Here is a 24,238-nt window from a genome sequence, read left to right as displayed (position 1 = left end):
CAAAATTCTTCGAAGAAAAAGCATCTGAGATTACACATAATAATGAACGAACATAACAACATATGCAGAATACTTAAGCAAGTACGAAAGTTAAAGACTTGCATGAATATTCAAAATGAAAATAACACTCAAACGATACTTGAGCAAAAAATATGTTTTTATTTACAAGGGCGCGTCAGAGTGATAAAGGTACAAAATAGAAAAAGAAAGAAAAAGCTAAGATGCAACGTCTCCGGAATTAGGAGGAAGAGAAGTATCTGCATCCCCGGGAGTTGGTTCCATCGATGGCTCAACATTTTCCCAGCTTGGTCTTCAGCATCATCACCTTCCGATGCCTCTTCAGTTTTTGAAAACTCAGAACCGGAATTAGAAGAACCTGGAGCGTCAAACTGAGATGGGAGTCCATTGTTTGTAGCCGACTCAAGCTCTCGGGCCTTAGCAAATTCGGCATCAATGTCAATGATACCAGTCTTGGCCTCTTCCAAGTTTTTTCTCCTCACGCTATACATAGAATAAGTTTTTTCAATAATGAGGGAATCCTTTTGGCGCTTGAGTTATTCTTTGAGTTGAGTAATTTCGGCGAAAAGGTTTTCCCGGGCATACCTAGCAGATTTGAGACTGACATCGACCTCACAGACAGTTGAACTATAGAGCCTATTATGCTCGATAGTTTTCCTGTACTTCTCCTCCAACTGGGCATGCTTCGCTACCACAATAGCAAGCTCTTCACTTTTGGAGTCTAAGGTTGCCTCTAAGTTAATCACTCTTTCAGCAGAGGTAGCCTCACGATCATTTGCAACAAGAACGGCATTCTGGACTTTTGCCCATTTAGCCTTGGCTTCATGAAATCTAACCCTCAGCGGCCCAATTTCTTGGCTAAGGGTCACCACTTCTTGCTCGCTCTACTGAAAATGGGCCTCCAAAACAACGACCTTGGTAGCCTTGGTTTCGAGTTTCGAGAGGCGCAGAACAGTCTGGTCCCATTCCGCCAAAAGTAGATTCCATTCAGAAGTAAGTTATTCCTGCACCTGGTAGAGACCGAAAGGGTAACACTCCTCCATGGTCTGGGGGCTGGGGAGGAGGGATACCTTCTTCATGGTCAGGTGTGTCCAATGGAGATGATGTAGCAACCGCTGTTTGAAAAGTGGACGAAGATGGAAATGATGTGGCAGTTGTTGGTGATGGTGAAGGTAGAGATGAAGCTAATGGAGTTGAAGAGTATGAAGCAATTGCATCAAATGCAGTGCTGGTTCTTTGATGCTCGCCAACCAAAGACGACACAGACCCGGTACTCAGCCTCGCAGTACTGATTACAACCGGAGAGCGGGAATTGGCATTATCTACCAAATCAAATTCTCCCCAAAGTGTTGAGACGTCATCTTCAACTGCTGCAATTGTCTCAACAGGTCGAGCATCCTGTTGAGATGATGAGGATCGTATCCTTCTATGTAAAGAAGCTCCTTCATCACTAGCTTCTTCATCATCGTTGATCATCACAGTGTCTATGACTGGCCCGAAAGGAGGACCGGTTACTATCGCCACCGGAGATGATTCAGGGGCATCAACCTTTTCCCTCTTATTCTTTTCCCCAGTCGCAGAGGAGCGTCTCATTTTTGGTTGCTTGTTCTCTGTATTGGGACTCCGTAAAGAAACGCTTGCGCCCGAAGCAGGCCTGGAGACGCCTGTTCAAGTAAGTGCCTCCTGAAGTAGCCTCGCCGCATCAACAGGGTCTGCCAAACCATCCTCCTCGGGGACATCAACTGAACCCGCAGGTAGACCTAATTTCGTGAGCAAGTCAGAAGGGTTCAACCAAGTTCTTCATATACAAAAAGTGGAAACGAGGTAAATTTAAGTTACCGTGATTTTTGGCCTTTCACCCGTACTTAATAGAAAATTATTTCCACAAACGGGTTTCGGGCGTTGTGATGTCCAAGATCTTCTGAACCCACCAGTCCAAGCCTTCTATCACCGATTGGATCCATCGAGTCGTTGTACCAAACAAAGGTTGAAGGATCAATACAAGCGTGAAAGAATATTTAGTAAGAAAAGATATATTAAAGAGAACTTACGAGAGCGGTTCCCAGAAACCGGAAAGGATGATGTCGTTGTTGGAATAATGTCACTGGTGGCAACTGAAACGAACCGTTCCATCCACCCACAGTCGTTGTCGTCATCCATGCTAGACAGCAAAGCATGGTGACCATGCTTGCAAAGATTTATCATTCCCCCGTGAAAGATTTTGGGGGAATAGAGATTCATCATATGAGCTAGGGTTAGCTCATCTCCGGTTTCTAGGAACAGAAGTCGAAGGCATGCAACCATCACCACACTGAAGGACTTACCTGTGCCAAACATACTTGGTAGCGAAGGCAAAACTCCGCAATCACGGAATCAAGCTCTCCGCTAAAAAAAACGCAACCAAAGTAAAGGGATACATGAAAAAAAATTTAAACCCTTCTCTAGAAAGGGTCACTCCCTCCGATAGGTCAGGAGCAATGATGTCCAACTCATGATAGAGGCAATCCTCCTTCACAGCAAGAATACTGTAAGGGCGAATAGAACAAGGGTACCTACTAACAACCCATGTGCGAGGGTTAGCAGTAAGAAGTTTCACTTCAAAATCCTTCGAAGTACTAAACCTTCTTGGGATGATGGAACCCACCGTTGGAGGAACGGAATCCTCGATTTTGTTCTTGCCCTTTGAAGAACTAGCACATTTCAAAGAGGAAGCCATTGGAATATAAGGAAGGGAAATTTCTGGTTCGAAGAAGATGAGATAAATGTTGGGAAATAAAGATGCAAATTAGAAGTTTGAGAGATTATGAAGTACATAAGAGAAGGATGATGCGCATAACTAAAATTTTGGCGGCTAAATTCATGGCCATGATTACCTCGATAATCGGTAAAAGGCATGCTAAATCATGGGAAGACATGTGTTCGGGGCATTAAATACGGACATACAGACGTCTAATTAACCGTCAGTGGCGTTCAAAAGAAATTATAGTAATTCCCGCCAAAAATGTGTTTCCACCAACTTCCCAATAACACAAAGTTATATCATCGAAAAGTAGGGAAACTATCTGTATAGGAAACAAATACGACATAACACGTGTCTGCTTAAAGGAAGGACACGTGGAACACAAGATAGAGATGACCACCGAACATAGCTATTCCGCTTGTCACCCCAAGGAATAATGATCATAAAAGTAGTATTAAATGCTTTGCTCCTGGTAACATTTAATATGGAATATTTTGCAGCATTAAGGATGATGACCCGTTACAAGGAATTTGGCATTTATGTCTAATATTACATCTTCATTAATGGCCCTTATAATTGACATTAAAGAAGGGCATGATCCTAAACCTCTTTCCCTAGACATAACTATAAATAGAGAGCTCAGTTATCATTGTAAAGGGGGAATTTTCTGGCTAACTTACGCTACATTCTATACATCATTTTAATACAACTTTATTCTCTTACTTTTGATCTTGTCATTGTTGTGCCCGAAAACCTTGTTCCCGGATTCATTAGCTCTATTGTTTCATCTACATTCTAAGGCTAAGTATTTCATATATCATCAGTTATTTCATTACTTTTTGGATCAAATTAATTCATTTGTCTAGAAACCATGAACAAATTTAACTGTACCGTTTTTCGGGTAAATATAGTTATTATTGTATATTAATTTAAGATTACGGTAGGAAGCATAAACTTAGACACCACATATGAAAATATATTGAGTTTGTTGTTGATATTGAACAAGAAAATCTTTTGTTAATGTTGTGATGTATAATAGAGAAGAGAACGAAACAAAAATAGAATTGGAGTCCTTAATGCAAAAACACAACTTAAATACAAATAAAAAAACAAAAAAAACGTTGTAAACGACGCAAGATGAGAAAAATATTGTGTGGAATGTGGACTTAAAAGTGACGTTCAGTCCACCATCTAGACTTAAAGATCCCTTAGGTCAAGTTTTACACGTTTTTCTTTTATTTTAAATAAAATTATGCGGTGGCACATTCCTTTCCTCCTTTGACAAGTTTGTCTCGACCCGAGATATTTAGAGCCAGCACTAAAGATCCTATTTATCAGGAAAAAGAAAAGAAAAGAAAAGAAAAGAAAAGAAAACATGTTATTACTTTTTTAGAAATGTTTAAGCTGCATACTATAACAATATGTAAATATTTTTTATATTATTGTAAAAGTCAACTAATTACTTATAGGAGTACGTTTAAGTGCTAGTGTAGAAGTAAAAAAATAGACTTTTTCTCTTAAGTAAAAAAATTGACACTTTTTTTTAGTAAAAATGTAGTGGTCCTTAAATCAGAGAATTAAAGCAATTCGAATGTAAAACGTTGTAACTTTTAAATGTTCCTGTATAGAAATGCAAATTCTTTTCTGATTTTTTGGAGAATACTGTGTTCAGTAATCTCATGCAGGCGTGTGTTTTTCTCTTAAAGTTTTCTGGACACTCGCTTAAATAAAAAATAAAATATTGCGGATGGTAATCCAACCTTCAGTTTGTTGCATATTGTTTTAATATTAAATTTTCAGTTTGTATTTAAAAAATAATTCAATTATGTTTATATACTACAGAAAATTAAAAAAACACTGGAAAATGCTAATACGATTTTAGAAACAAAAATAGACTGTCATTTTAACAACTCACTGTGTAATATTTATGTGGCACCATATTTTTTGACCCACTTATAAAATAAAAGATCCATGATGTGTCATATGATGAAATTAAAGGCATTGGATGTTAGGTTGGGTTAAAAAAAAAGTTTATTTTTTTTAAAGCGGTGCCACGTTTTTATTTATAAAGTAAGTTGTTGAAGTGAATAGTTACATGTAATGTAATACATGTGATAACCCTACTTGCATAATTTAATCTTTGCAGATAAAAGGTAAACTGAAAACCTACTTATCACTTAAATATAATTGACGATTCCTCTTTTGACAGGTCCACTTAATAATTCCTCGTTTTATCCCCAAAAAAAAAAATCATGGTCAAATTTTTGATCCATTTTGCCATATAATATAGACAATATCTCCACTTTTATTAAATCTTGCATCAATCTAGTAACGGGTCAAATCCGATTGGGATTGAAACAAGCTAGATAAAAACAGATGAAATATCCGATCAAATCATACTTAATACGATGGAATGACGGACACGTAAGTATTCATATCAACCATGGCTTCTTGAACATCCGTCTTTATCTTATTTTAATTTATATTGATTGTCCTAAATTATACATTTGTCACAGCACTATTTATACGAAAACAAGTTATTGACACAGCGGAACAAGTCGAATAAGCCATTGGTGGTTACACAAAAGATTTAGGCAAAGTAAGAATAAACTTTCTCAATATTTCATGCAGATAAACTCTGTATTAATATAGTTGTCTTTTTATAGTATTTTAAAGGAAAGGGAAGCTAAGTGTTAGGAACAGTGGCGGAGGCATGACTTTTGCTAGAGGGTTCAAAAAAGGAATAAGTTAAAATATTTAAAAAGATTGTAACTAGTGGGAAATGAACCAATGACCTCATAATGATTTTGAACCTCCTTGACCACTAAGTCATGATTTTGAATTATGTGAAGGGGTTCAAAATATAATATATAGAAGTAAAAATCAGATTTTTCTTTATATACACTATAATTTTTAGGTGAGGTTCGGATGAATACCCTTGCGCCGCCTAAATCCTCCCCTGGTTAGCAAGTAAATTAGTAAAACAAAAAGCAGCGCAAAGCAGTCACTTGTAGTCGTAGGAATTGGCTTGTAGCAGTAGAAAGTCAACTCTTACATAACTTTTTCTTTTCTTTGGATATACTTGAGAACTAATTAATTGGTTACAATTCTAGTTGCGGTTGAGAGAAATGTATGGGAGCTGAATGCTGTAAAATGTAAGTACATGCTACGGGATGCCAAAAAATTATGGCAAATGTTATGGGTCGTATTTTTTGCAAAATTTCAAGACTTAGTACATTTATATCCACGACTTATTTCTTTACTATTTAATTTCTGGCTCATTTGAGAGGAAGATGTTCAACCAAAGAAGATAAGATTTGTTGTCGAGTTTCTCGATCTTGAACACCAAATCCATCTCCGATTTGCTACATCCTCCTTAACATTTGCTTCCCTCATCTAACACAAGATAGATGAAGGCACATCACCTCTTTCCTGTTCAGCCTGTTAAGTATTGGAAATGTGAGAAAATCATAAATTCAAAAGAAAAGAAAATCATAAGGCAAGCTCTCAAACAAATTAAATTAATAATAAGGAATGATGTTATATGTGTTGGAAATATTTCTAAGTAATTACTTACAGCTGAATGGCCAAGGTCGTTGCAAAGTCGGATTATAAGGAAGGAGTAGTGTATAAGGTCTTGTTCACTCTCCAGAAAATCTTAACTCCTGAGAAATCTAGAGCTAAACCAAGAATTACATGAATAGAGAGCACATTATCTCCTTATGATTTCCATCCTTTTCTATCTAAATATTCCGAAAATGATATAACCCTTTGAATTCAATTTAGCTTCCACAAGCAATGCTTTGTAAAAATCTGCCCACTGATTTCTTTTTGTTTCGTACGTGGTCATAAACTTCGTCCAGAGTGTTCAATTTGAAAAAGTAAATAATCTTTTTCCAATGAATGAGTGCACCGAATAAGAAAAAACTCTAATGGGTGCACCAACAATAAATTTTTCTTTTTAAAATCGAAATTCATTTACGGCCGGTCATTAATACTAACATGTCTTACGAAAAAAGAAAAATGTCAAACCAAAAAATCATTTTAAACAAATAGAAAAGCAAAAAGATTCCAATTCAATTGAATATCATACTGAACATAAGGTTATGAATTTATATACTTGATATTAGGCTAAAAATTCATATTTTTTGTATGTAATTTGCCTTGCATTATGCCTCGATCTAGTTAACTTTGGTGTGAATATTTGTGACTCGAGCTTAATAATGGTGTTTATATGTGTAGGAGTCAATTGGAAGTGATTTGGCAAGCTTGCATGTAAATTAAAGTAAAAATGGAAGAATTTGGAGGGAGTATGACTTTAATGCCCAAGTTGGCGCCAAGCACCAACCAAAATGGCAAGGGCAACATAGCACAAAAGTAGAAAATGTTTGGTGTTCAGGTTGGCGCCAGGCGCCAAGCGAGACGCCCAAGGATGGATTTCATCTCAATTCGGTTAGGACTTGGTAGTTTCGACCCTACACGCCCCCAACATGTATAAAAGGGATTCTAAACTATTTCTTAAGGGAGATACATTATTGGAGAGGCAAAAGGTTACAGGAACACTTGGAAGCAACGAATCACAAGAGTTTTTTTCTTTCGTTCTTCCTTAATCTGTATTTTAATGCTTTCAATTATTATCATGATTGTTAGCATGACTATGAATAACTAATGTGTTAACTAGGGTTTTGATGGAACCTTTTACACGATAAACTCTTGTTAGATCGCGGGTGCGGCTAATTGCTCGCAGAAGCGAGAATGGACTGGAGTTGGGGCAGCTGCAGAAGCGGACTGGAGCAGCGCACCTGCGGGTGCGCAGGAGCGAGGCAGTTGCCGCTAGTGCGTAAAAATGTGCAAATGCGCGAGAGCAGGTCGCACCTGCAATGCCCGCAGAAGCGAAAAGACTTTCGCAGGTGCGAGTTCTTGGCTGGGCAGTGAGGACCGCAGGAGCAGAATTTGGACTGCACCTGCAGAGCCGAAGAAGCGGTCAAATCACCGCAGGTGCGATAAACGTTGGTCAGTGTGTTCTCTTTAAATCGGAGGTTTGGCTCATTTTCACTTTATTTAGTCCATGGAAGCCGATTTTGGATCACTTTTGGAGTGCCATCTTCATCAACTATAATGGGGTAAGTGATTTCTTCATATTGTGAGTTAAATACGTAGTTTTTACATGGATTCAAGTATGAAAATTGATAGAAATTGTGAGATTTTTAAAAGAAACCTCAAAATTTATATTTTTGGATTTCGACCACGAATTAGGGCATGGGATTGAGAACAAATCATATATTTGAGTTTATGATGTTATGGGTATTGGTTATCTTTGAAATTTTTTGGAATCCGGGCACGTAGGCCTAGAGGTGAATTTTAGGAATTCTTCAATTTGGATTGGAAAAATCACTTTAATAGGTAAGATGTGAACTCTTGAGCATGTATTGACTGTTTTATATAATATTTGACTAGCTTCGATCGTTTGGCACCGAGTTGAGGATTTAAAGCACAATTTTGGACCGAAAAGTAAGATTTGAGACGAAGTAAGTCTCCTGTCTAACTCTGTGATGGGGAAAATACCCTAGGTGTTGTATGTTGATGTGTGCTACTTGTTGTGGGGGCTGTATATGCACGAAGTGACGAGAGCCCGTACGTAGCTACATTCATGTTATTGTCCAGGTATGCTTAGGTTTACATCATGATGTAGCTGCATTATTTGAGCATTCTCTCGCCTATTAAATTCCTCTATTTTACATTCTACTTAAGACTAGACTTACTATTGTAGAGACTTCACGAGTTCATGATTAATCACCGAATAACTTTACTCCTCTTACAGCATGTTTTCGTGATATATATACTTCATTGAAAGGTTTTTGTTAAAGAAATTACAACTCACACGTTTATTCGTGAGTGGGGTCAAGGACCCGTCAAAGCTTCTTATTCTTATGGGATCGGACCGTTCGCCTCGGCAGGATTATGTATTTCACTCTTATGGGATTGGGTCGTTCGCCTTGGCAGGATTATGTATTTCGCTCTTATGGGATCGGGCCGATCGCCTCGGTAGGATTTATGTACCACACTCTCATGGGAGCAGATCGTTCACCTCAGCAGTTTAATAGATGCATCTATGGTTTGTGCCGTTTGACCCTCGGCAGTGCACAGTTTAAATATTTATGTTAGATCGTGTCGTACGCCTCGACATTTCCTACATCATATCCTCATGGAATCGTGCGTAATATTTGGTAAGAAGCCAGTGAATCTGTGAGTTTTTCCGATTTGAGTTATGATAATATATCTATATATATGCTCTAGTTAAGGAGGGAATTTCTAATGGTGAGCTTGAGTTCCTCGTAAAGAGAGGGATTTGTACCAAGTGATTTATACTTGTTTATCTCATTTTATTTACTCTACCTCATATTTACTCACTTCTTTACTGTACCTGATGTTATTGGACCACTAGTGAGTGTCGATGTCGACCCCTCAGCACTACTCCTCCGGAGTTAGGCTAGATACTTACTGGGTACACATTGATTACATACTCATACTAGACTTGCTGTATATTTTTGTGCAGGTACATATGTGACTAGTGGCCTTGTGAGAGCAGAGGCGTGTATGCATGCAAGGACTTACGTGAGCTGCATTCCATATTATGACCCGCAACCGGCATAGTTTCCTTCAGAATATTTATATTTCTCCTGTCCAAATTTGTATTCCGTACAGATGTTGTATTTTATTTTACATTCCTAGTTGATACTCATGCACTTGTGACACCGGATTTTGGGGTGATTATGGGTTATTTTGTATTGAAGTTGGTAAGAATATTATTATTTACTATGTGAATTCCATCTTTTACTATTTAATTGAAGGAAAATATAACTTCAAGAATATTAAAATGAGAACTAAATGAAGTATTTATTTTTGGCTTGCCTGACAGCGGTGTCCGGCGCCATCACGACCTTTAATGAATTTTGGGTCGTGACAAAACAGTATCAGAGCACTAGGTTCACTTAGGTCTCACGAGTCCTGAGCAACTCTAGTAGAGTCTTGCGGATCGGTATGGACATATTCGTATTTATCTTTGAGAGGCTATAGGGCTGTTAGGAGTACTTTCCTTCTTGATTCCTTTGAGGATTATACCTTCATTCCCTTCCTACTCAATCTTATGCGACGTAAAGTGCTTGTTATCAATTGGGAATCGAAGAATTTTAATGGTACTACAGACGTGGGGCAGGGTGTTTCCCTCCTGTGTATTCGAGCAATTAATATAGTCTTCTTGCGGAAGGGTGTTCTGTCATTACGGCTTAGTAGCTATATTTCGGATAGTTTCGAGGCTATGCACATGTTGCTATGATGTTCATGAGTTATTATCTCACAGTATTGTTGTAATGGTGGGATGTTTGTCTATATGTCGGGGCAGTGAATGACTTGAAAGGAGGATTTCTCAGCGTATGATGTAGAGGTTCAGCGTTTAATCCCAGCAAAGGAAAGGTAATCGTACTATGATTATTCAAGTTTGGGGTTGATGGAGTGATGAGGCTTGATATTTTCGAGCGTGGTAGAGTTCTCAATTATGATGTGATGTCGGCGCCCTTGTTAAACGCGTTAAGGTTCACCGGTGTTATGGTCTTCTTCAATTCGCCTTTGGGGTAAGGTATTGTGGAGTAGTGCCGGGGAAGCGGCTGTTAGAGATTGCGGTGTGAAGTGGTGCAGGATTGAATTGGTGTTCTTAGTGTTGATGGTTCGAGAAGGGTGATCTACATAGAGGATTTAAAGTTGGTAGCGATCTATTGGTTCAAGTGCTACAGAGACGGATTTTGATTTGGGCAACAACTGGGTAGCGGAGGATGAGGAAGGACATGTGAAAGGTGTCTTGTGGTGGTTAAATTTCTAGAAGGCCAAGTATGAGAAGTGGAAGTCGAGTAGTTGCTTAAAGGAGAGGGTTTGACCAAAGTGGGAGAATGGCAGAGTATCATATGGGTTATGTGGTAGGATAGCTACACGCCTTGGGGAAAGTTTAGAGTGATTTGGGATTTATGGTGGACAGTGACTGGGTCTACAGACTAATTTGGAATATTGGCTGCTATACTGTGGAAGGTTGGATAAGACAGAAAGGAGTTGCTTGATATGAAGAGGGATGAAATATGACTTCGGATTTGAAATGTATTATCTCACCTTTAGTTGATGTCAATGGGGAGTGAACAGACTTGTACAGCTGGTGAATGAGCAGGAGATCGGGATGGTTTACTGATTTCGTGGTGTTGACGGAGCTTCTACGAAGAATTCTACTAGCTATCTAGTAAGAGGTCGAATATGTGAATGTGGCTAGTGATTCAGAATATTTACGAAATGTTTAACATGAGGATTTCGAGAAATTTGGCAGTTCGATTTTGCAGGCTCATGTCTATGGGGAAGGAGGAATATTAGTGGGTTCCGGGGTTATATAATTGTAGCTTCAAGCTAAGTGGGAGAGCCCCACCATCTTCGATTGGATTGCATGGTTGCCTACTTGTGAGGTTTCTGGTTATCGGCATATTGGTGGGTTATTACGACTAAGGAAAGAAAACATCAGTGGTAATTTGAGCAAAAGATTGGAGGAATATGTGTTATACTTGGGCCTTATCATTTCATGTTCAGCTTTGAGAAGACTCAGAGTTTCTGCTTCTGGTGGAAGTAATGTACAAGGGAAAAGAATTTAGTTGGGTGCTTCTTTGTTAGGATGTTCACGTGCTGGCAGAGCGCTAGATTTTGGCTTATACTCGGGACCAAGACAGAGTGGGTGACTCTCAACAGTGGTCCTGGTGGGTTCAAGAATTTGAGTACAGTGCCTAAGGACTTGGAATGTTCTATGTTATCATTGGGTAAGCGGTGTAGCACTGGAGGAAGGGAATAAGTAGCTCCAGATTCACGTAGGGTCTTGCAGAATGGGTGTACCAGTTTGCTATGCTATAGAGTTCTTAAGGAGAATATGAGACGGTTCATGGGTATTGAGACGATGTGGTCTCGTGGATTGGGTTACTCGGGAGTGTTGATGGGTTTTGTTACGTTAATGAATGAAACTATTATTGTTTCTAAGGCAAGTTGAGAATAAATTGGAAGTTGAGGATCAAGGTTGCAGTTGATGTCGACAAGAATTTCAAGAGCTCGGATGAGTAAGGAAGAATTCAGATGTTTAGAGTAAGCTGGTATTGTCTTTAGTGTCACCTGATATCAGTGTCATATGGAAGAAGCTTTGTGAATTGACTTGCAGATTTTTGACTCACTCTACAGAATTAGAACGACTGGTGGTATGGATATGCAGACCTTTCTACCTGAGCGGAATGGTCATGGGAGCATGCCCCACGGGGAGATTTGTATAAGTGTGACATGTTAGTCACTTGATTGTTAAAGATAGAGACCGAATGTGGAGGTCATGGTAATATCGCAAGTGTGAGAGTTTATGCATGAGAGTCATTCTATTCCCTGGGTTGTGGACCATGTGAGTTAGTTTCGGATTTGATGGTTGTTCTTATGAGTCGTGAATAGGTCATTGTGGGTCCTTGAAGGGTTATTAGCCCAGTGCGGTACAATCATAATCGGCTTGATGTCGGATGTGTTCATTTTAGCATAGCGTTGTTTTCGAAGGGGTCTTCGGGCCTTGGATAATATTTCTGTTGTCGGCCCTTCCGTGTAGTCTCTATTATGCCATGTGGGCTATTTGGCGATTTGATTATTCACACTTTCTTTACTACTATGCTATTTCTCCCGTGAATCTCCACTATTTGAATATGGAACATCATAACAACGAATAGGAATGAAACGACTATAGCTCCTATATAAACTACTGGGAATATCATAGCGAAGAAGTCGAAACGTATTGAGATCCCGTATAGTTTGTGGTGTTTTATGAGCAGGATGGATCTCGAGATACAGATCATGTATCGCACCTTAGTTGTGCTTGAGTTTTATAGCGTGTGACACTACCCGTCTCCCCAGGATTTGTATTCTGCACTTGACATGCTTATGGTTGATATTCGGGCATTTCGTGAGTATAAGCGTAACGGCTCGATGTGTATTTTCTTTAGATTATTATGTGTGGATCGGGTGGCACACCGTCATAGATATGTTGGTTGGATCGGGTGGCACGCCGCCATGGATATGTTGTTTGGATCGGGTGGCACGCCGCCACGGGTATCATGGTTGGATCGGGTTGCACACCGCAACGGTATCATGTGTGGATCAGTTTGCACACCGCAACAGTGTGATATTGAGTACAGTTTCCCATACATATTATTGTGTGTTTTGCTTCTCGTTTCCTGAGGAAGGTTCATAACATCTTCTCGGTTGTTTAACTTAGTTACGTGGGTTGAGTAGATCTTTTCAGAGTTCGTTTCCTTATGTATCACATTCGGGTTTGTAGCTTGTTGGCACATTGTGGCATCATATGAGACTTTTGGCAGTGTCTGAGGTGGCCTATTGCCTGAGCAGCTTATACTGGGTGAGACGAGATTATTGGACCTGGGATCAGTGCGATCAGATTTTTATGAAGCATATTAAAGAGTAAATATTATTATTCAGTCGAGGATGAGGTAATGGTTCTAGTCGAGAGGAGGGACTCTATAAATTTTGATTCGGAAGGTGGTTATGAGTTCTACACGTCTTCTCTATCATGGCAGTATTGTGAGAGTTAAATCAAGGCTTAATTGGTCGTGAGGTACACTACGGGCTTCGGTTAGTGGAAATTTTAGCTGTTGTGCTTTGGAAAGATTGCTTTGGGCAAATGAGTTACACGGTGCATGGTAAGAATTCAGTAAGGGTATACAATCGTGTTGGGTGCAGTGTGTAGTGATTGATGCGGTGTTCGTATGTTAGAAACAGGCCAGGTGAAGAATTCCGGATGCTGGAATTTTGCACTAAGGCTTATTTGACTAAATAAAAGGGAGAATCTTCAGATTGACTCCAGCTAATGTGCCTAACTGGGTTGTGGTGGCACAGATAGGTGCACGAGTTGTTGAACAGTGATTGCAGACAACTCCAGTACAGTTCTTAGCACGTTTGGGGACGAACGTATATTTAAGTGGGAGAGAATTCGTTTTGAGATTTAGCGCATCGTTTGGCAGTTTGAGGCCCTGAGTAGCTTCACTTCAGGTATTATGACTTTGTACGCGTGGTCGAAATTTAATTTCGGGATGTTCGGAGTTGATTTGGAAAGAAAATTCTAATTTCGGAAGCCTTAAGTTGGAGGAATTGACTAAAGTATGATTTTTGAGTAAACGACCTCGGAATCGGGAGTTGAAGGTTCCACAGGTTTGTATGATAATTTTGGACTTGGGTGTATGTCCGGATCGGGTTTTGGATGACCCGGAAGCGTTTCGGCGCCAATTGTGGCAGTTGGCATTTTGGAAGAATTTCATAAAAATTGGGTTGAGGCGTATTTCAATGTTATCGATGTCCGTTTGGGATTCCGAGTCTGGGAATAGCTCTGTATGGTGATTCTAGTATTGGGAGCGCATCCGGAAGTCGATTTGGAGGTTCGTAGGTTATTTCGGGGTCATTTGGAAAAAGTTAAAAATTTAAAGGTTTTACCGGGAGTGGGCTTTGTGATATCGGGGTCGGATTCCGATTCCGAAAGTTGGAGTAGGTCCGTAATGTCAAATGTAACTTGTGTGCAAAATTTAAGGTCAATCGGACGTGATTTGAAAGGTTTTGGCATCGAGTGTAGATGTTTGAAGTTCTAAAGTTCATTAATTTTAAATTGGGGTGCGATTCATGATTTCTATATTGTTTGGCGTGGTTTGAAGGTTCGACTAAGTCCGTATTGTGTTTTAAGACTTGTTGGTATAATTGGATAGGGTCCCGAGGGCCTCGGGTGGATTCCGGAAGGTTAATGGAACGATTTTTAGACTTAATAATTTCTGAAGCTTAATGCTTCTAGTGTAATCGCACCTGCGTAACTTTGGCCGAAGGTGCGAGATCGCGGGTGCGGCGAATTGCTCGTAGAAGCGAGAATGGACTCGAGATGGGGCAGCCGCAGAAATGGACAGGAACAGCGCACCTACGGGTACACATGAGAGAGGCAGCTGTCGCTGCTGCGTAAAAATGCGCAAATGCACGAGAGCAGGTCACACCTGTGATGCCCGCATAAGCGAAACGACTTCCACAAATGCGAGTTCTTGGCTGGGAGGTGAGGACTGCAGGAGCGGAATTTGTACCGCACATGCGGAGCCGCTGAAGCGGTCAGATCACCGCAGGTGCGATGGACGTTGGGCAGTGTATTCTCTTTAAATCGGGGGTTAGGCTCATTTTCACTTCATTTCGTCCATGGGAGCCAATTTCGGAGCACTTTTGGAGTGCCATCTTCATCAACTATAATGGGGTAAGTGATTTCTTCACATTGTGAGTTAAATACGTAGTTTTTACATCGATTCAAGAATGAAATTTGATAGAAATTATGGAATTTTGAAAGAAACCTCAAAAATTATATTTTTGGATTTCGACCACGAATTTGGGCATGAAATTGAGAACAAATCATATATTTGAGTTCATGATGTTATGGGTAGTGGTTATCTTCGAAAATTTCTGGATTCCGGGCACGTGGGCCCGGTGATGAATTTTAGGAATTCTTCAATTTGAATTGGAAAAATAACTTTAATAGTTAAGATGTGAACTCTTGAGCATGTATTGACTATTTTATATAACATTTGACTAGCTTCGATCGTTTGGCACCGAGTTAAGGATTTAAAGCACAATTTTGGACCGGAAAGTAAGCTTTGAGACGAGGTAAGTCTCTTGTCTAACTCTCTGAGGAAGAAAATAACCCTAAGTGTTGTAAGTTGATGTGTGCTACTTATTGTGGGGGCTATGTACGCACGAGGTGACGAGAACCCGTACATAGCTACATTCATGTTATTATCCGGGTATGCTTAGGTGCACATCATGATGTAGCTGCACTATTTGAGCATTCGCTCGCCTACTAAATTCCTTGGTTTTACATTCTACTTGAGACTAGACTTGCTATTGTAGAGACTTCACGAGTTCATGATTAGTCACTGAATAACCTTACTCCTCTTACGACATGTTTCTGTGATATATATACTTCATTGAAAGGTTTTTGTTAAAGAAATTACAACTCACACGTTTATTTGTGAGTGGGGTCAAGGACCCGTCAAAACTTCTTATTCTTATGGGATTGGGCCATTCGCCTCGACAGGATTATGTATTTCACTCTTATGGGATCGGGCTGTTCGCCTCTGCAGGTTTAAGTATTTCACTTTTATGGGATCGGGTCGATCGTCTCGGCAGGATTTATGTACTATACTCTTATGGGAGCGGGTCGTTCGCCTCTGCAGTTTAATAGATGCATCTATGGTTCATGCCGTTTGGCCCTCTACAGTGCACAATTTAAATATTTATGTTGGATCGGGCCGTACGCCTCGACATTTCCTATATCATATCCTCATGGAAACGTGCGTAATATTTGACAATAAGCCAGTGTATCGGTGAGTTTTCCCAATTTGAGTTATGAAAATCTATCTGATAAGATCCACTATATCTATATATATATACTCCGGTTAAGGAGGGAATTTCTAATGGAGAGCTTGAGTTGCTTGTAAAGAGGGGGATTTGTACCACGTGATTTATACTTATTTATTTTATTTATTTACTCTGCCTTATATTTACTTACCTCTTTACTGTACCTGATATTATTGGACCACTAGTGAGTGTCGATGTCGTTCCCTCATCACTACTCCTCCGGGGTTAGGCTAGATATTTACTGGGTACACATTGATTACGTACTCATACTACACTTGCTGCACATTTTTGTGCAGGTATATATGTGGCTAGTGGCCTTGTGAGAGCGGAGGCGTGTATGCAAGCGGGGACTTACATGAGCTGCATTCCATATTACGACCCTCAATCGGCAAAATCTCCTTCAGAGTATTTATATTTCTCCTGTCCAAATTTATATTCCGGACAGATGTTGTATTTTATTTTACATTCCTAGTTGATGCTCATGCACTTGTTACACCGGATTTTGGGGTGATTATGGGTTGTTCTGTATTGAAATTGTTAAGAATATTATTATTTATACTGTGAATTTTATCTTTTACTATTTAATTGAAATAAAATATGACTTCAAAAATATTAAAATGAGAACCAAATTAAGTATTTATTTTTGGCTTGCCTGACAGCGCCGTCCACTTCTCTTCTTTGTTTTCAGAACTTGGATCCGACTTTTCAGCCGCAATACCGCCGCTAACACTACTACCATCTTTCCCATTTGAAACCTACAATCCCTTTTCTAAACATCAAAACTAAAGTCCAGAAATAAAAAACATGAAGAAGAAAGAAAAAAATCTTAATAATCACGTGTGCTTCAAGTTTTCTCATCTTCAAAGTATTTTCTAGTCTTCTGTAAAATCAGAAACAATGAGTCGATTTGACTGGGTCAATTCACCGAAAAATATTTTTGGCCGGAAAGAATTGTAATGCTCATATTTATACTCTGATTATTGACACATTTATTCTTTCTTGAAATTATAAGATAATTTAGGAGTAAGTTAATTAGTTATTTCTTTCGTATTTTGTGAAGAATAATCTAAATCTTGACTTATTGCGCAGAAAAGAGGGGGGAGATGAAGGGGCAAAGAACACAAAAGTTGAAAGGGAATTAATTAGGGAGAAGAAGATTAAAGAAAACTGGGGGAGAAGGGGGAAGGGAATTCTGGAAAAGAAGAACAGAAAGTGGAAATGAGAGGTGAGGGATGGGAAAAACAGCAAAGGGAGAAGAGGACATTGGAACTTACATGATTTTTTCTTTTCTTTCAATTTTAATTTTATTTTATATTTTAGTAAAAAAATTTTACACAAACAAATTGAATTCACGCACCTAATTTGTGTGAATTACACACAGCATTGTCATATCACACATGATATTGCCACATAAGTATAGTTAACAGTCAAATGTGTCTATTAATGCGCAAATAGTTGAGTTAGAATGTTCAAATGGAAAAACCCAAAGTTTATGTACCGAGTTGACAAATGGATATAAGTTTAAGTGGCTCGGAGGCAAAATAACCTAAAAGATGGAATGGGTGATCCATAAGATCATTTGGCGAGGTTCATCTCTCGGCGTGGGGATCTTTCTGGAAAAAAAAACTTATTTTGTTGAGGCAATTTCCTTCGTCGCTTACCCGCATTTCTCTTGGTATACCCATATGTGTGCCTCCTAATTCCGTGAAATCCTTGGAACATGTGCCATTTATTCAGTATCCTTGTCAAGAAAGAAGTCAGCCAGTTGCGGAACTGACTATAATTACATGTAAATTAATACATGCGGCAAGCCTACTTGAATAATTTGATTATAGCAGTTAAAAGGTAAACTACATTGAAATATGATTGACGATTACTCTTTTGCCAGGTCCACTTAATAATTGCTCTTTTCATAAAAAAAGAATCATGGTGGAATTTTCTATCTATTTTGCCTTGGAATATACACAATATTGCCACTTTTGTTAAATCTTGCATCAATCTAGTACTGGTAATTAAAGGTCCGATCCAATTGTAGGTTGGAACAGGTTAGACAAAAATATATAAAATATCTGATCCAGTCATATTTCATATGGATCGAGCGGCAAATAATGTGAGTAACCATATTAGTCATGACTTTTTGAATATTGACGACCGATCTTTATCTTATTTTAATTTATGTTGATTTCCCTAATTGCACATTTGTTACAGCACTATTTATACGTGAAAATAATTATATCACACAACGGAACAAGTCGAATAAGCCATTGGTGATAACACATAGTGTTTAGGCAAAGTAAAGTTCTACCAACAAAAAGAAAAGAATATATTAGCCAAACTTTCTCAATATTTCATGATTAACTCTGTATCATTACAATTCTCTCTTTTATTCTTTTTTAAAGGAAAGGGGTGTTGAGTGTTCACAAATCAATTAATAGTAAAACGAAAAGCAGCCCAAACTCCAAAAGCAGTCACTTGTAGGAACTGGCATACAAATGCCACCCTTTCTCTTGTAGCATTAGAAAGTTAACTCAAACATAACTTTATTTTTTTGGGATAATACATAATTACCCCTTGGGGTTATCCCCTTTACATATGTACTCTTATATTTTGCGGGTGGTTCTATAACCCCTCGACTTTGTTTGAATTGTAATAAATATCTCTTTTTCGCTGACGTGTCCCAAAAGTATCATTTTTTATTAATTGTTTTTTCTCTTTCTCCCTTTTCTTTCTTTCTCTTTCTTGTTTCTTCTTCTTCCATCGTGCATTTCACCTCATTTTGTTTTGGTAAGAGGGAAAACCCGTAGCCGCTACACCCTTTGCCACAGTCTCTGCCTTCCGGGTGAGCACTTTGTGCGCACTGAGTAAACCTCCCCCTCTGTAATAGCCTGCAAATCACACAGAGGATTTAAACCGCACTAGGCAAGCCCTGTGCGATAGGCTCAACCTAAAAGGTATTGAGGGGGGGGAGTTCGATCACAGGTCATCCATAAGAGAAAACTTCTTATGGCCGGTTCTTCAAAAACTCAAATATTCTGGCAAGAACAATAGAGAAAACTAGAAAAATATTAACAATGGAGGTTCGCCGGCCAAACAATCTCTCTTGTTCTACTAGAAAAATGTGATTCTAACTTGGTGTCAAGTTTGATTTCAATTCTTGAGTTTTTTTATGTATTTTTGTGATGTTATGGAATACTTTTGTGGGCTTTGATTGATTTTTATTTTTATTACAAGAAATCTTATGTTAGAAAAAATGGAGTTATGCCGGTGAAAATCTCCGGCAAAGTTAAGCTCGCCAGAGAAGAAGGTGCCAAAAAAAAGAAGTAAAGATATAAAAAAAATTAAAATTAAAATAATGAGTAAACATAAAAATAATATAAAAGAAATGATGTGGCACAAATTGGTTGGTGTGTGTCATCCACTGATTTCTTAGAAACTGGTGGTTATCTCAAAAGATGTTATTACGACCCGACCGTTATTTTAAGTGTATTAGTCCCGATCCCCTATTTATTGAATCCTCTGTGTTATATTTCAGTTACGTGACTTATCGGGGTGTTTAGTTTTGGTTTCAGATGAGGTTCGGAGTGAAATGGGACACATAGTCCCTAAGTTGGAAGGTTAAGTCGTAGGATTTGACCGTAGTTTAACTTGTATGAAGATGACTCCATAATGGAGTTTTGACGGTTCCAATATCTCCGTATGGTAATTTTGGTCTTAGGAGCGTATCCAGATGTTTATTTGGAGGTCCGTAGGTCGTTTCAGCATGATTTGGCGAAAGTTGAAAAATGAAAGATTTTTGGGAAGTTTGATCGGGAGTTGACTTTATTGATATTGGAGTTGGATCCTGATTCCAGAAGTTAAAATAGGTCTGTAATGTCATTTATGACTTGTGTACAAAATTTGGTATCAATTAGAGTTGTTCTGGTATGAATCGGCGTTGGTTTCGAAATTCGGAATTGCATAGTTCATAGGCTTGAATTTGGGTTGTGATTCATAGAATTTGTGTTGTTTGATGTGATTTGTGGCCTCAAGTAGGTCCGTTAGGTATTTTGGAACTTGTTGGTATATTCGGACGGGGTCCCGGGGCCCCCGGGTGTGAATCAGATCATTTTTTGACTAAGTGTTTTGCTGAATTGGTGTTGTTCTGGTGTCATCGCACCTGCGGAGGGTCTGGCCGCAGGTGCATTCACGTAGAAGCGCCTTGGTCATCGCATAAGCGGAGGATCCATCCCAGGCCTGTGTTTGCAGGTGCGGACGCAAAAGCGCAGATGCGCTTCCGCAGGCGCGACCCTTTTCTCCGCAGAAGCGGAATTTGAGGAAGGGTACTGGGACAGGAACGCAAGTACGGTCTACTTCTCCGCAGAAGCGGGCTCGCAGTTGCGAGCCATGGACCGCAGAAGTGGGACCCCTGGACCTAAGTGGAATCTGCACATGCGATGGTTTTTTCGCAGGTGCGGCTTCGCAGAAGCGACACAAAGGCCGCAGATGCGGGGATCGCTGAGCAGAAAGGGAAAATTCGAGGGTTTGATTTCATAATTCATTTTGGGACTTTGAGAGCTCGGTTTGAGGCAACATTTCGAGGGATTTTCAGAGAGGACTTTGGGGCAAGGAGTTCTAACTCATTTTTGATTAATTCTCATGAATCTATTGATAATTTCATCATTTAATCAGTGTTTTGAAGTTTGAAATTGGGAAAAAATCGTAGAAACTCCTTAGGCTAAATTCTTGAGTTTTGAAAGGCGAAATGAGGCCGGATTTGAATAATTCTTGTGTGGTTGGACTCGATATCGAATGGATGTGGTCGAATTTGTGAAATATCATTTTATTGAGTTACTCTCCGGTTGTTATTATTGAGACTTTGTGTACATTGTGGTTGTGTCCTGGGCTCCTTATTGTGAAATTTTGTTATTGTTTGGCTTTTCTGGCAAGATGTGATATTGAGCACTTGAGGTGCGAATTGTGATACGTTGTGATATTGATGCACATGCGGTGGTATAAGATCTGGGTATTGAAACGCATATGGTGAGATAAGGTGGGCTTAATACGCGTGGCTAGTAGGGGAACTACTAGAAGCCATACGGTGTGATAAGGTGGGTTAAAACGCAGGATGCTTTTTCGAAAAAAATAATTTTTAAAACTAAATGTAAAGGCTCCAATGGTGATATAATAAAAGACTATAATTTTCTTTTATGATTTGGGATTACGAGGCGGTACCTCGGTAGTGGCCCTTGTTAATCTTTCTCTATTTGCTATATTTGCCTTGGTTGTTTTTTTCCTTAACATGTAAATCCTTGTTTCCTTCCGTATTGTATTAACTACCTTGATTCTGTGTTGTTAACTTTCCGTAAACTTCTTATTGTTTCATTTATATTGTCATTGTCATTATATTATTATATCTTTCGTCTTGTTTCATATTATCTCCAGTAGGGCCTTGACCTGACCTCGTCAATACTCAATCAGGTTAGGCTGGGCACTTACTGGGTACCGTTGTGGTGTACTCATACTACGCTTCTGCACTTCTTTTTATGCAGATCCAGGTACTTCCTATCAGTCCCGGCATTAGTGAGCTAAGGTTACTTTGAAGACTTCAAGGTACACCTGCCCGCGTCCGCATGCCTCGAATTCCCCTTCTATCTAATTTTTCCTTATGTGATTACACTATCATAGACAATGATGTATAAGATTATTCAGAAATGTTATTAGAGCTTGTTACTTATACTTCACCAGGTTTTGGGAGATGTACATTTTGAGTTACAGATTCTATTTATGCAGTTGTTGAAGTTTTGAGATTTTTAGTTTTTATTTCAATTATTCTGAACGTTGTTAGGCTTACATAGTCTTAGAGACTAGGTGCCGTCACGACATCCTACGAAAGGAATTTGGGGTCGTGACAAGTTCAAACAAAGCCAGGGGTCATATGACCACCGCAAAGTAAAAGTGCATCTGGTAAAGTGGGACAACCCAACAGGGTAATTAAGTATTATCCCTTTTTTTTCTTTGGATACTTGAAAACTAATTTCTTTACTATTTCTCTCATTTGAGAAGAAGAGGTTCAACTAAGGAAGATAAGATTTGTTCTTGATCTTGAACACCAAATCCATCTCCGTTTTGCTACATCCTCCTTAACATTTGCTTCCCTCATGTAACACAAGATAGATGAAGGCACATCACCTCTTTCCTGTTCAGCCTGTTAATTAAGTACTTGAAATGTGAGAATATCACAAATTCATCAAATGAAAAAAAATCATAAGGCAAGATCTCAAACAAATAAGAAGGAGAGAAATTAAATTGGAAATATAATTAGTAAATATAACAATTACTTACAGCTGAAGTCCCAAGGTCATTACATAGTCGGATTATAAAGGAGGAATAGTATATAAGGTCTTGTTCATTCTCCAGAAAATCTATAACTTGTGAGAAATCTTGAGATAAACCAAGAATTACATGAATAGAGAGCACATTGCCTCCTGATGATTTCCACTTGTTATCTAAATATTCCAAAAATGATGGTGTATAACCCTCTGAATCCCATTTGGCTTCCAGAAGTAGTTCTTTGCAAAAACTCTGCCAACTGATTATTTTTGGGTACGTTTTAGTCAAATTTGTGTCAAGTGTTAGAGCCGAAATAATCAAGTATCATGTGAAAGCTAACAAAGCAAACCTTAAATGACGATAACTCATACAACAAAAAAGAAAATATCAAAAGAGACACTGACATTTAACATTGTTCGGTCAATTGACCTATGTCCACAGGCGGAGATGAACAATCCACTATATATGTAACGACCCGACTTGTTATTTTAAGAATTAACGCCCCGTTCAGTGACTTCAGGTCTCGAGAAGCTTCGTAATATATATTATGACCCGCGGGTGTGGTCGAGTTTGATTTTCGGAAGATTCGAAATTTAATTAAAAGAACAATTCTCATTTTTTACGCTGAAAGGAAAAGTGTTGACCGGAGTTTGACTTTTGAAAAAATGACTCCGGAATAGAATTTTGATAATTCCAATAGGTCTGTATGATGATTTAGGACTTGAGCGTTTGTTCTGGTCGAGTAGGTGGCCCGGGAGTATTTCGATGCCTATTACTGAAGGTTGGTATTTTTAAAGTTTAAGAATTTTTTAAGTTTGGGTTGAAGTGGATTTTGATGTTATCGGTGTCCGGTTGGGATTTAGAGCCTCGGAATAGCTCAGCTTGGTGATTCTGGTCTTAGGGGAGCGTCCGGATGTGGATTTGGAAGTCTGTAGGTCATTTCGGGGTCATTTGGCGAAATTTGGAAATTTGAAGGTTTTTGGAAAGTTTGACCTGGAGTAGACTTTTTGATATTGGAGTCGGATTCCAATTCTGGAAGTGAGAGTAGGTATGTAATGTCAATTATGACTTGTGTGCAAAATTCTAGGTTAATCGAATGTGATTTGATAGGTTTCGGCGTTAATTGTAGAAGTTTGAAGTTCTAAAGTTCATAAAGATTGCTTTGGGGTGCGATTCGTAGTTTTGATGTTGTTTTATGTGATTTGAGATCTCGAGCAGGTTCGTGTTATGTATTGGGACTGGTTGGTACGATTGGACGGGGACCCGGGGGCCTCGGGTTTGATTCGGGGTGGTTTCAGACCAAATTTGGGTGTTTTGATGCTGTTGATTGCTGGTTCTGGTGTTGTTCTTTGAGTTCGCGACGAGCCTCTCACGTTCGCGAAGAAGGATTTTGCTGTTGGGACTTTGTTCTTTGCATTCGCGAAAAGGTTCTCGCGTTCGCGAAGAAGAAAATTTTGTTGTCCGTCGTCTGATTTTGAAGATTCATATCTCGCAATCTATACGGAATTTGGAAATGATCCAAAAATAAAAGTTGTAGCCCTTTGTGTCTAGGTTTCATAAAGATAAACCATTTGGCATTTAGAGTTGTGTACAAAAGGTTATGGTGGATAAACTATAGATTGTCTGGGAAGAGTTTAGAAATCTCTGTTGCACATAGCTGACTTTGGAAGCTTATAT

Source organism: Nicotiana tabacum, chromosome 17 (genome assembly GCF_000715075.1).
Source record: "Nicotiana tabacum cultivar K326 chromosome 17, ASM71507v2, whole genome shotgun sequence".
NCBI lineage: Eukaryota > Viridiplantae > Streptophyta > Magnoliopsida > Solanales > Solanaceae > Nicotiana > Nicotiana tabacum.
This window is presented reverse-complemented; position numbering follows the sequence as displayed.